At 39.3% G+C, this 13,014-nt stretch overlaps 1 protein-coding gene across 1 annotated transcript in view; it reads left to right on the forward strand.

Moving 5' to 3' along the window:
- AKAP6 (A-kinase anchoring protein 6) overlaps positions 1–13,014 on the forward strand; it is a 539,834-nt gene that overhangs the window by 52,618 nt on the left and 474,202 nt on the right. Inside the window, exons 2-4 of the mRNA XM_025443999.3 lie at positions 3,852–3,882; positions 5,655–5,742; positions 8,299–8,510. The gene's annotated coding sequence lies outside the window, so the exon portion shown is untranslated. The remainder of the gene's footprint in view (positions 1–3,851; positions 3,883–5,654; positions 5,743–8,298; positions 8,511–13,014) is intronic.

Genomic DNA, 13,014 nt, shown 5'->3' on the forward strand with positions numbered 1-13,014 from the left:
TACCACCTAAGAGACATTTACTCTTAAAGCTGTCTCCTGCAGTAGAAGAGGACTAAAGTGATTTCAAAACCCACCAAGGCCTGGGAGCCCTACCCAGCTATCAGAAGCAGCACCTCAGAATGGAGCCTCCTTTGGGGGTGAGTGTATGCTAGTATTTACCTTTTTCAGAATCACCCCTTGAAGGCCCACATAGGTAAATGGTGCTGACTCATTTTTCCTGGGACACCATCTTTTTCTCCAGTGTAGCTCATCTGATGTAGCATACTAGTGGCATTCTACAGAAAATCATTAACAATTAAAAACCTTAACCACATATTATTACAGTCCTGACTGACCACAGTGATCACTGTCTACAGTTATGTCACACTTCTTGAGTGTTTAAAACATTGAGCTAAGGGCCAACACACCAAGTAAAACAGATTCTGAAGTATTTTAATTTTATATTAGGAAAAAGGTTGGTTTCTTGGCCAAATTCCATACAAGATCTGGATATCTTTTTGTTGTTGTCATTACTATTTTCTTTTCTCCCTCCTTTCTCCTTTACTGAGGTAAAACTGACAAGTAATATTGTTAGATACTGAAAGTGTACAATGTGATGATTTGATGTATATAGACTTTGTGAAATGATTACTGCAGTCAAGTTAATTACACCTATCACCTCACATGAGTTACTTTTTTTTTTTATGGAATGCTTATGATCTATACTCTTGGCAGATTTCAAGTGTACAATACTGAACATTTTTACTCTTTGACTAAGATCTCTCTTCAAGTCCCAGACAACTACCATTCCACTCTCTGTTTCTATGAGTTTGACTTTTTTTTTTTTTTAATCAGATTCCACATATAAGGAATACCATACAGTACTTTTCTTGTCTGGTTTTTTCTTTTCTAGCCCTGCATTGGGCTCCAAGCTCAGCACAGAGTGTGCTTGAGACTCTCTTTCCCTCTCCCTCTGCCCCTTCCCTTCCAAGCTCACTCTCTCTCTCAAATAAATTAATCAACCTTTTTTTTTTTTAAAGATTTTATTTATTTACTCATGAAAGACACACAGAGAGAGGCAGAGACACAGGCAGAAGGAGAAGCAGGCTCCATGCTGGGACCCCAATGTGGGACTCAATCCCAGGACTCCAGGATCGCACCCTGGGCTGAAGGCAGCCCTAAACCATTGAGCTACCCAGGCATCCCAATAAATCTTTAAAACAAACAAAAAGCCCACAATATCACCTCATATCTGTTAGGATGTCTATTGTCAAAAAAATGAGAGATAACAAATGTTGGTGAGGATGTAGAGAAAAAGGAACCTAAACTCTCATACACTATTGGTGGGAATGTAAATTGGCACCACCATTATGGAAAGCGGTACAGAGGTTCCTCAAAAATTAAAATAGAGTTATCATATGGTGCAGAAATCCCACTTCTATGTATATATCAAAGGAAATGAAATCACTCTCTCAAAAATACCTGCAGGGCTTAATCCATGACCCTGAGATCATGACCTGAGCTGAAACCAACAGTCAGATGCTTAACTGACTGTACCACCCAAGTGCCCCTCATTGTGGTTTTGATTTGCATTTCCTTGATTAATGATATTGAACATCTATTTATATTTGTTACTTGCTGTATGTATATCTTCTTTGGAAAAATGTCTATTCAGGTCCTTTGTCCATTTAAAAATCTGATTGTTTTTTTGCTTTTGAGTTGTAAGAGTTCCTTATATATTTGTGATATTAACTTGTTATATATAGTTTACAGACATTTTCTCCTTTATTAGTTGTTTCCTTTGCTGTGCAGAAACTTTTTAGCTTTATGTAGTCCTACTTGCTTATTTGTGCTTTTGGTGTCATATAAAAAAAAAATCATTGACAAGACTAATATTAAGGAAGTTTTGCCCTATATTTTCTTCTAACAGTTTTATGGTTTTAAATCTTATCCTTAAGTCGTTAATCCATTTTGAGTTAATTTTTGTATATGGTGTAAGATAAGGGCCCAGATTCATTCTTTTGCATATGGATATCCAGTTTTCCCAACACCATTTATCGAAGAGGCTACTTTTCTCCATTTTGTATTCTTGGTGACTTTGTTGAAAATTAGTTGACTATATATGCATGGGTTTATTTCTCTATTCTGTTCCATTGATCTATGTGTCTATTTTTATGACAATACCATACTGTTTTGATTACTATATTAAGATAATTTGAAATCAAGAAGTGTGATGCCTTTTTTTGCTTTGCTCTTCTTGCTCATGATTACTGTAGCTATTTGTAGTATTTTGTGATTCTATGCAAATTTTAGTGTTTTTTTTTTAAGATTTTATTTATTCATTTATGAGAGACAGAGAGAGAGAGAGAGGGGCAGAGAAACAGGCTCCCTGCAAAGAGCCTGATGTGGGATTTGATCCCTGATTCTGGGATCACGCCCTGAGCTGAATGGCAGATGCTCAACCGCTGAGCCACCCAGGTGTCCCGAGTTTTTTAAGGGTTGAATTGTATCTGCAGATTTCTTTGGATAGTATGGACATTTTAATATTGATTATTCTAATCCATGAACATGGGCTTTCTATTTATTAGTGCCTTTTCTAATTTCTTTCATCAATGTTTGTAGTTTTCAGTGTACAAGTCTCTCACTTCCTGGGTTAAATTTATTCCTAAGTATTTTATTCTTCTGGATGCTATTATAAATGGGATTGTTTTCTTTCTTTTTTGGATACTTTGTTGTTAGTATATAGAAACACAACTTATTTTTGAAGAGCTGGGTATCTTAATCTGTCTGGGCTACCAAACGGAAATACCATAGGCTGGATAACTTATCAATAACAAACATTGATTTCTCACAGTTGTAGAGTCTGGGAAGTCCAAGATCAAGGGGCTGGTAGATGCAATGTGTGGTGAGACTCCATTTCCTGTTGTTAAATGGTACCTATTTGCTTTGCCATCACATAGTGAAAAGGGGCAAGGGAGCTTTCTTGCGCCTCTTTTATAAGGGCACCAATCCCATTCAGGAGGGATCCACCTTCAAGACCTAGTCACCTTAGAAAAGCTCTACCTTCTACTACCATCACCTTGGGGGTTTGAATTTCAACATATGAATTTTAGGGGAACACTAAATATTAAGTCATAGCACTGAGTATAAGCACTGTGAACATAGAGCTAGGTCAAGCAATGATTTTATCACTTGATTTTGTTGGTTTTTATGATATCTCAATATATGTATTACATATAGTATATGTTTTTCATGTGGCATGTATATTTATGAATATTTTAGATTTACTTTTATGCTTGTGTCCATGTAATCCTTTCTGGAAAAATTCCATGGAGCAAGAATAGTTTGTATTATGGTGGAATGTTTTTGTAATAAATACATTGATAGAATGTTGACTCCAGCAGTAGATTGGTAAATTTAAAAATAAAATGATGTTGTTGTCTAGAGTAAAGAGAAAAATTAACATTATGCGCAAAAACTCATTTCTCACCTGTGTTTCTGAGTCTATATGTATACGTGTGTGTCTATATGCACATTTATAGGAAAAGGAATGACATTTTCCTATATAAAATTATCTTGGAAAACTACATCTTTCTAGAATGTGTAATGTTTATGCTGAAAGAATATTTATAAATGAAGGTTAGTTATTTTATTAATACTTTTTCAGGTAAGGGGAGGGGTCTAGTTTAAAAGCAGACTGAAAATTCTATGTTAGTTTATAAGATTCAGATTGTAAATAACTGGAAACAGAGATCATGACCACTGTCTTCTCTATGTCTGATGACACATAGTAAGTGTTTGCTTGCTGACTGGCTTTGTCATTTTTGATTAGGCCTTCTCAATAGCAAATAATTTTTTTTTTGTTATTTTAGGCATCAGAAGAAGGGAAAAAGATTAACACAGGTAAGCCTTAGTAAAATCTTATAATGTTTCCAACTATAGAGTGATAAGAAGAAAGCTGTCAGGAAATTTGTCTTTGCTTGTAATGGAAACAATGTTACTTTTAAGAAAAAAATTAGGAATCAAGAGGGACTTACTAAGAATTACTTATGCCTAGGAGTGTGCTGAAGGTTTTGGGAAAATCAAAAGTAGTACAAGACATGGTTAGTACCCTAAAGACTGTCTGCTTGAGTAGACAAGATTAAGAACTATGAAAAAATTAAATTCTAAAACAAGAAAGCCCCAGAAATACAGTGCAGAGCTTAAATAGTTTGTAAATCCCTGCTTCATATGTTGGTCCTGAATGTTTTTCCTTCCCTACATAAAGCAGCAAACTGTGCTTCCACCCTCACTAAAATACAAATACAAGATGTATGTCTACATCATGAGCTGATGATTTGGAAATAAGAGTCATTTACTCCTGAAATGGTAAGAATTTGGGGCATAATTCCTAGTTGTAAGTAGGGGAAAATGTCCAGGAGGAAACATTTGTTTAAATGTTGCTCTGTCTATAATAACACCACCAATTTCTGCCCTGCCAGTTCAGAATGACTGTGAAAGACTGCAAATAGACTGTCGGACTGGAGATGAGAGAAGTTTTACTTTTTCCTCTTCTCTAGCCTCCAGACTAAATCAGGGGGTTCAGGGGGTTCTAGCCCATTGTTGTTTATAGTCCTGTTTCCTATAGTATGGATGGACAGCCAGTAGAACATTAGTCCATGATAAAAGGATTCTGTAGTCCAGTAAGTTAGGGAAATACTACATAATAAATCTCCCCCTGAGGGGATCTCAATGCATATCAGCATATTAAAGGCTCTGAGAAGCTCTGTAATAAGGAAACCTGTTTTTAGCATTGTAAATTTATAATAAATAACAATACATAATGTTGTAATTTTATTATGTATTTTATTAAATTATTTAATTTATATTTTATTAAACTGTTACAGTTTTAAAAAAATTTAAGTAGGCTTCAAACCCAACATGGGGCTTGGACTCATTGCCCTGAGATCAAGAGTTGCATACTTTATGGGCTGAGCCAGCCAGGTGCCCCTAAATTGCTATAAACAGATGATGTGTGTGGTAAACTACCCCCAAATCTCTTTAATACAGTAAAGGTCTATTTTTCACTTACTGCAGTTCCATGTGGGTCAGTGGGTGGTTGGGAGAGCATGGCTCTACCCAGTGTCATTCAGGGGCTCAGGCTCCATCCACAGTGTGGGGCAGTTATCTTCCAGGGCTTCATAATTTTCTGCTAGATACTTGGCATCCAACTCGCAGGGAGGGAAGTATGGGGAAAGCATACATGTTCCTAACTACCTTCAGAGGTGTTTCTTTTCACTTCCACTCACATTCCATTGGTAAGAACCTGTCCTAATGTTCAGCTATAGGTAAGGGCACTGGGAATGTACCTAGGCAGAAGAGGAGAAACATGGGTATTGGTGAGCAATCCCAGTAGGTGTCACACGTTGTTCTGCTGAACCCCAAATATTTATTTTCTCCCTTTTGCCCTACAACAAACATATTCACATCCTAGGGAAGCTACCTGAAGTCCCATGTGGTCACTACATCAGCTGAAAATGCAAGACTTTACAGTGGTGCAGAGTCATCTCTGTCAGAGGGAAAATGGGAGACACGTGGTGGTCCCTAACCCACAGCAGTTCTGAAATCCTTCTAGTCATTCAGGCCTGACGCTCCCTGCCTCATTTCACTGATCTGGTCTTGATTCTGCTCTCCAGGAGAAACTCATTTATTCTTTGAAGCCCATGGCCCTGGTCGTCTGAGAGTATCCCTTGTCTATTATTACCTTCCCTGACCTCATCTGAAGTAAGTAGTAAGAAGTAAGCCCTCCTATGTAGACTTTGCAAGCCATTTCCTAACCATCTTAGTCCAGAGTCCAGGAATCTGGTTGGATGTACAGTTGAGAGCTACAGTCTCTACTGATTGGGGTGAATGAACTATTAATGACAATAGTAACAAGGTTTGACATTTCTATGGTGCTTCTGGTTTCCAAATGTATGTATGTGTATGTATGTATGTATGTATGTATGTATGTATTTGTTATTTTATTTATTTATTCATGAGTGACACGGAGAGAGAGAGGCACAATGCGGGACTCAATCTCAGGACCCCGGGATCAAGACCTGAGCCAAAGGCAGATGTTCAACCACTGAGCCACCCACGTTCCTCACCCAAATGCTTTTTTATATATTATTGCATGCAATCCTCAAAAGAACCTCACAAGATGGGGATGCACAAAAACCACTAGGAAGTCTCAAGTGAAGTATTATAGGTCCATTCCCAAAGCAAGAAAACACTTTATGATTTGCTTCTGCCTAATGGATTCCTCCTTCCTTTTTTCTTTTCTTTTTTTTTTTTTTTTTAACTCTACCTGGGCCATTTTGTGGGCTAATTATTCAGCCTGTTCAGGTTATTAAAAGTCTGGCCTGACCTCAGATTTGATGAGCCATCCATCTTTTCCCACCAGCAAATGACTTGCTTTTGGTGAGACTGACAGGATTCTTCTCATTCTGAGAAATTACTTTCAAGTCTGAAATACCTAATTCTACTCTGCTCTCTCCTCTTTATGGGATTATAGGATTTCAGCTCTGGAAAGGCCAATAATAGTTCTAGACCCATGACTCATTCAATCTTCCTCAGAGGCTGAGGGGTTCTTCAGAGGGTGCCTTCATGGGTCAGTTCAGAGCAAAGGTAGGGGTGGAGGTAGAGAAGAGATCATCAGTTTTGGCTCTAGGCTTCTTATCACCCCTCTATCAGGGCAGCCTAGCTTTGGACTGTATCATTAGAATAAAAGGTTCAACTACTAACAAAACTTGCAAACCATGGTTATTAATTAAATACATTCTCTCTCCAGATGAAAAACTTGAGGTCCAGAGAGGTTAATTGACTGGTATGAATGCACACAGATGCTCACTGGATTAACATTATGTTTCCTGAATCCCAGAGAAGTGTTCTGCTCTGTAGTGGTTGCCTGTTACTTCTGTTGGTGTAGCATGTGGCCTAAGACAAAGGGTGGGAGACTGAGAGCAGGGGTCACTCAGGCAGTCAGCTTCAACCTCTTGCTCTTGGTCTCTCAAGTCTTCATTAGGTGAAATAGGATCAATCGTAGCTCCCTATCCTACTCTGTGAATGGCTGATGGTGCACCCTGCTAGGATCTTGGCACCTCTCAGACATTTCATCAGCTCCTGTTTACCAAGGCACTGCCTGAATTCCTTCTGCCATTCTATCTCGTCCCGAGCAGTTAGCTAACAGCGCCCTTTAAAATCTCAAGTTGGGGAGAACAACGTCGTTGTCCAGTTAGATTTTGGGCTCTTCAAATGTTGTTCTTCCTCTGAATTTAAAGATAAAGTGGATGGAGGTCAGCTTGATCCTGTCTCAATCCATGGTCTGAGAGTATTAAATATGCAAGAAATGGCTGCTTGGGTCCATATCTCCTCCTCCCTCACCCCCTCAGTTCTCACCACATAGTATTTGTTTCTGCACGGAACAAGAAAAGAGTGATTGCTTTAAATCTGCCTTTCTTTTACCAATTGGGGAAATACCTCACTGTGTCCTGTTTAAATGTGGCTTTTCACACACTTGCAGCTTTTGTGGGGGGAGGGGCATGAGTAATTTCCTCTTGTGTGTCTTTTTGCCTCGAAGAGAGGAAAACAGAGCCCCAATGTTTGGAATGTCAGTTACTTCAGAAGTTCTGGCAGGCTGGTTACTTGTCCCAACCGTCAGGTTTGGTCCCCCTAAAGACTTGCATTTTGGCTGTGAGTAGGAGAGTTTCTCCACAGGCCAAGGGATGAGCCCCTGGAAATTGAGATCAGTGTGGTATGCCCCCCGGATCCTCCTTGCACCTGCCAGTCCATGCACAAGTGAGACCTGGGGCTCTGGTGTGTTAGGAAGGTGCTATGGGTCGGTGTCCATCAGGGAAATGATTAGGGCAGATTTCATTGGTGGGAGTTTGCCCATCTTTTGAGAATTAAAGCTTATTTACTCTAGAGTTAGAGTCAGTTTCTTAGCTGTTTATATTCCATTTTAAATTCTTTTTCTGTCCCCCTGCTTTGTTCTTTTGACAAGTGAACAAAAATTCTTTTTAATAACTTTTAAAAAGGGATCATCATGCCGTCCAGAGAGGAAGAAGTGATCAAATTGCCCAACAGAGAAACACTGTGCATTTGTTTTTATCTGCTCAGTATTAAATCTCTACCCCCAACAACCTTATTCTCTTCTAAATGTGTAACAACAAAGTAGGAGGTAATTTTTATTTTTCCCAGTGTGCCATCAGGGAAATCCCTTTTAAATCTATAGATTTTAGTCCAATGAGGGATCCTCTTCCTTTGGTCTACATTTTGCATATCGTCTGTTTCTTACAGGGCTTCCGTATTGTCTCAGGCTCCACTGGAAATGCAGCAAGGATTCCTAGCACATCCCAGTTGCCATAGCAACAGCAGTCTTTCCCATAATGAGCTGCATCATCTGAACTGATGTCACAGCATCATGCAGCAGGTCAAACAAGGCATCTCCTAGTATTGCATCCTACAGATGTGCTGTAAACATCAAAAGGAGCCGGTGGGAGCAGGAGATGGTGAGTGTTGAATGTCCGGGCCTTAATTGCACGGCTGTTTTGTTGGTTAGTCGGTGTCTGCTAAGGCGGAGATGGGGGGATGTTGTCTGCTTAAAATGGACTAAGGAAAGAAGGCTGTTTTACCTAAATCTGTTTTTCAGGCTGCTGGGTTAAGACAAAGGCCTGTAAGAGTCATAGAGGAATCATAATACATAGAATTATTCTTGCTCCATCTCTGCCTGTTATTTTTGGTGTTCTCATAGATTTTTTTTCACAAACATAAGATAATTTTCTATTGCAAAATCCCACATAGTCTCTAAAATGAGTAGTTCAAAATATTTCAACATTGTAAAGACATGTATTTCTTTTTTTATAGGACAGAGCTCATTGGCCCCCTAGTCTCTCTAGTGATTATTTTTTTTAGATATTTAGTGATTTACAGTATGAAATTTAGTATTTACCTCGGTTGGGTTTCAGTTTCTTCATGGCAAGGAATGAATGCTGAATAAGCATTTGATATAACCCTGATGTGAAAGGGGGATCTCTTGCATATTTAAGACAAAATTTATTAGAAGCATGAAGAGCCAAACCAAATGAAATTACTTGAGCCTTTTGATTTATATGATAATCCTTCAGCCCATGTCCTTCATAGTTAGTTGAAAGCCTGCACACGATATTTTCACATCTCTAGCTAGTCTCTAAAATAGCTGGAGTTGTTTGCAGGTGGACTTGTAACAAGTCTGCTCTCTGCGGCAGTTGCAGTGAAGGGTAATGCTGAGGAAAGCCTCTGGAAATGCCAGTGGTGCTGCTCTTAACTTTAACCAGAATCTGGTAAGGTGAATAAATAGCAAGGTTCTCAGTGACTGTGGTGAATACAGATCTCTGGGCTTAGTCATAACCTCAACTCAATTCTGAAACTCCAAATAAACATGTATCATGTCATTTCAACTCTTAGCTATGTCTTCAGGCATCTTCATTTTTCGTGTGTGTATTATTTTTTCCCCCCTAAAAACTGTGGTCTGACAGTGTCAGATAAGGAGCAGTGTGTTTCCTTTTGTTTTGGCAAATAAAAAGGATTTTCTTGGTGTAGCTGATTGCTTCTAAGAGAGAGAAAGGAGGAGGCACATGTCAGTTCAGTTGATCAATATGTCCACTTGGAATCAGGGAGTGGTCTTTTGGCTCAGTGCTGCTGAGTTGATAGTTTTTATTTGAAAAGTCTTATAGGAAAGAATGGCAACCCCTGAGTTCCTCCTCTTTTAGGTTGCTTATTGAGCCTAAAAGAGATGTATCCTAGAAGCAGGAAAAGCAATACCTTCAGGCAGCTTGGAGTGATTTTTTTTTTTTCCACAGTCGATCATATTGGTCCCACTAGGCACTAGCTGGAATGAGAGACCTGATTTTAATTGGTTTGTTTATACACATCACATACATGCTACTCTTGGTCCTTTAAGCTTATGTGGCTGACATGCAGCTCTGTGGGATGGGAGAGGTCAGCTCAGACGGTTTTATTGCAAGCACTTAGGAGCATGGATTGTTCATTGCCTGCTTTTTTGTTGTATAATGTGAGCAGAAAGCTTTGCCGGGACTGCTGGGTGTGAACGCAGCTAAGTCAGAAGCTCTAAGGTGACAGGGAGGAGTCCTAGACGGAGATGGGGGAAGGGAAATTGTATCTAGTTGCTAGAATATGAGTCTGGAGAAAATCACTCAGGGCCCATCAGAATTACTTCCAGGGAAAAGCAATGAAGAAAGACTTGTTTGGTAACACGAATCGTTAGGAGTAAAAATAACCAAAAGGCAGCATTTAAAAATGAATGAGTCTTCTATTTGCTTAATTTTTGTTTCTTTTGTCTAGCAGTGTGTTCAGCTGCTTCATCATGGGTGATTTGTACAATTACTGGAAGTCGCAGAAGCCAGATTCCTTAAGGGCAGTGTTAGAAAAAGTGGAGTCATGCTTTGGGGGTGGGGAAGGCGCTGGTGGGTGTGGGCTGACGCAGTTATCTGGTGAAATATCCTCTCTGTTTGGAGGAACCTGTGACTCCCCCCCACCCCCGGAAGTATTCCAAATGCAGTTACAGTTCTCCAACTTTATGCTTTTGTGCTCTTTTTGCTCCAGGAGAACAAAGCCCTAGTAATGGGAGCTGTCATCCTGATGATCAGTTTCCTTGCAGAGGGCCACAGCCTGTGCTGCTCTTTGATTAGCTGCGTGTCTTAATTACTGGCTAAGGCTATTTCAGTTGCCTTAGTCTTAATATATCCCCCAGGGGTGGATGGGGTGCGTGTGTACGTGGAGGGGAGGGAGAGATTACTCTATGGCTGCATTTAGTGGTGTTTCACTGAAACTTTCTAGAATTTAAAGAATTTTGTTTCACAGTGATGAGTGAAAGATCATCAAGACCATGTTTACTAGGTGGCCAAGTTTCTACCATGGAAACCTCACAAGAAGTTAAACTCCTCCATGCTTTTGGTTATGGTTTGTTGTTTGTTTGTTTGTTTGTTTTTTGTTTTTCCCTGAATTACAAAGTTGCAAAGAAGTTAATTATTTGTGGGAGTGATAAAAATAGTAATCAAAATAACAGTCATAGCTATCATTTATTCGGTTCTTACTATGTACCTAACATTGTATACATCGCATTTAGCCCTTATATTGACACTGTGACATAGAGAATAATAATTCCACTTTATAGGATTAGGTGGTATTATTCATATTATGCAGAAATCAGGTCTTAGCCAGGTTAACAAATTTGCCTAAGGTCATATAGTTAATAAGTTCTTTGGTCAGGATTCCAAACCAATATGATTTGACTGTGATGCCCACATGTTTACTTGTAGACATCTTAGTTTTATGACATCTTAACTGTGTATACCATACAGATCAGTCATCTTTACTCTCTCATACTCACCCCACCCTTCTCATTCTAATTGGAAAATCAAATTTCACATTTTCATATCTGGAATGAAATCCCATTTATGACACTAAATTCAATTTAACTGCAGGGAAGAGCTTGAATTTTGGTGAGGTCCCTTGTCAGATCCTAGAGATTTAAGTAATGCAGAATTGATGCTCAGAACTTTTGCCACTCACCTTACTCAACACATCTTTCTAGCAGGATCTGCCTATGGGGAATGCTGCATAAATAAGTGTGAGCATGATGGAATTGTACTAAAAGCAGGTCTTATCTAGGTCAGTAATGAATCAAGTTTGTTGTACCTGTCTTAGCTACATATATAGTACTCTGCTAACTTTAAGACATTTGCATTTCCTGGTATTACCAGGCAAGGAATAGAAGAGGAGACTTCTCTCACAACCAGAAGGCAAACTCCAAATCCATCTCCTAGGTCAAGAAGATAAAAAGAGAGTTATTTTGCTGAGGGGCTGAATCCAAATGCTGCCCATCTCTGACAAAGTACCAGAATGACAGCATTGTGCAACATCCTGGAAGCCCTGTGTTTGAGGAGAGCTGATACAGTCATCTCTGCATCATCTTGCCCATCCCCAGCTGTCCACGCCCAGCGTCATTAGTGGGCTCTGAGGGTTGTTCTTTGTTTGACTGTGGGGCTAATGCATACAAGACAGCACATTGATATTGATTCTGGCATGGTGAATACTTAGAAATATCATTCCACGGAGCTCATTAGCCTTTTCTAGGTTCTGGAAAGAAGTTAACCTTTGCCCCAGCTTGGTCCAAGGAGGCACAAGCTTGTGTCTTCATGAGCTACAGAAATGAGAGGCTGATACGAAATCAGTCAAGTTACTAGGTACAGTGACTAGAGTTAGATTCTTATTAGGGAATAACAAAGCCAGTGGAAGTTAGGGAAGTTGGTACACCTGCTGCATGTGTCCGATTTCCTCCTATTTCCAATCCTAGAATCAGTGAATTATAATTTGTTTTGATCCTATGGAATCAGTTCAATTCAATAAGTATTATTGAGTATCTACTATATTCCAGGCAATGCCCGGGAATATAGCAGTAAACAAGACAGATGCAAATCTCTTTCCCTTTTACATTCTAGAGAGGGAGGCAAAAATAAACAGGGAAATTTAGAGTAGAAAGTATATTGTAATCAGCCAAAAAAGTACATGTCCATTCAACTGACATAAACCTGGCCTATGGAAATATGAAATGTATAGGACAGGTCAATTAAGGAGAGATTCTTTTCTTTCTTTTTTCTTTTCTTCTTAAAGATTTTATTTATGAAAGACAGAGAGAGAGGCAGAGACACAAGCAGAGGGAGAAGCAGGCTCCACATAGGGAGCCTGATGTGGGACTTGATCCCAGAACCCCCGGATCACTGCTGAGCCACACAGGTGTCCCAGAAGAAATTTTCATTTTAGTAAAAGATATTTCTTGCTTAAAAAAATATATATTTTATTATTTATTTATTTAAAGAAATAGTACAAGCAGGGGGAGGGGCAGAGAGAGATGGAGAGACAGAGAATCTCAGGCAAACTCCCCCTGAGTATGGAGCCCAACATGGGGCTCAGTCTTACGATCTTGAGATCATGACCTGAGCTGAAATCAAGAGT

This window comes from Canis lupus, chromosome 8 (assembly GCF_003254725.2).
Source record: "Canis lupus dingo isolate Sandy chromosome 8, ASM325472v2, whole genome shotgun sequence".
In the NCBI taxonomy this organism is placed as follows: Eukaryota; Metazoa; Chordata; class Mammalia; order Carnivora; family Canidae; genus Canis; species Canis lupus.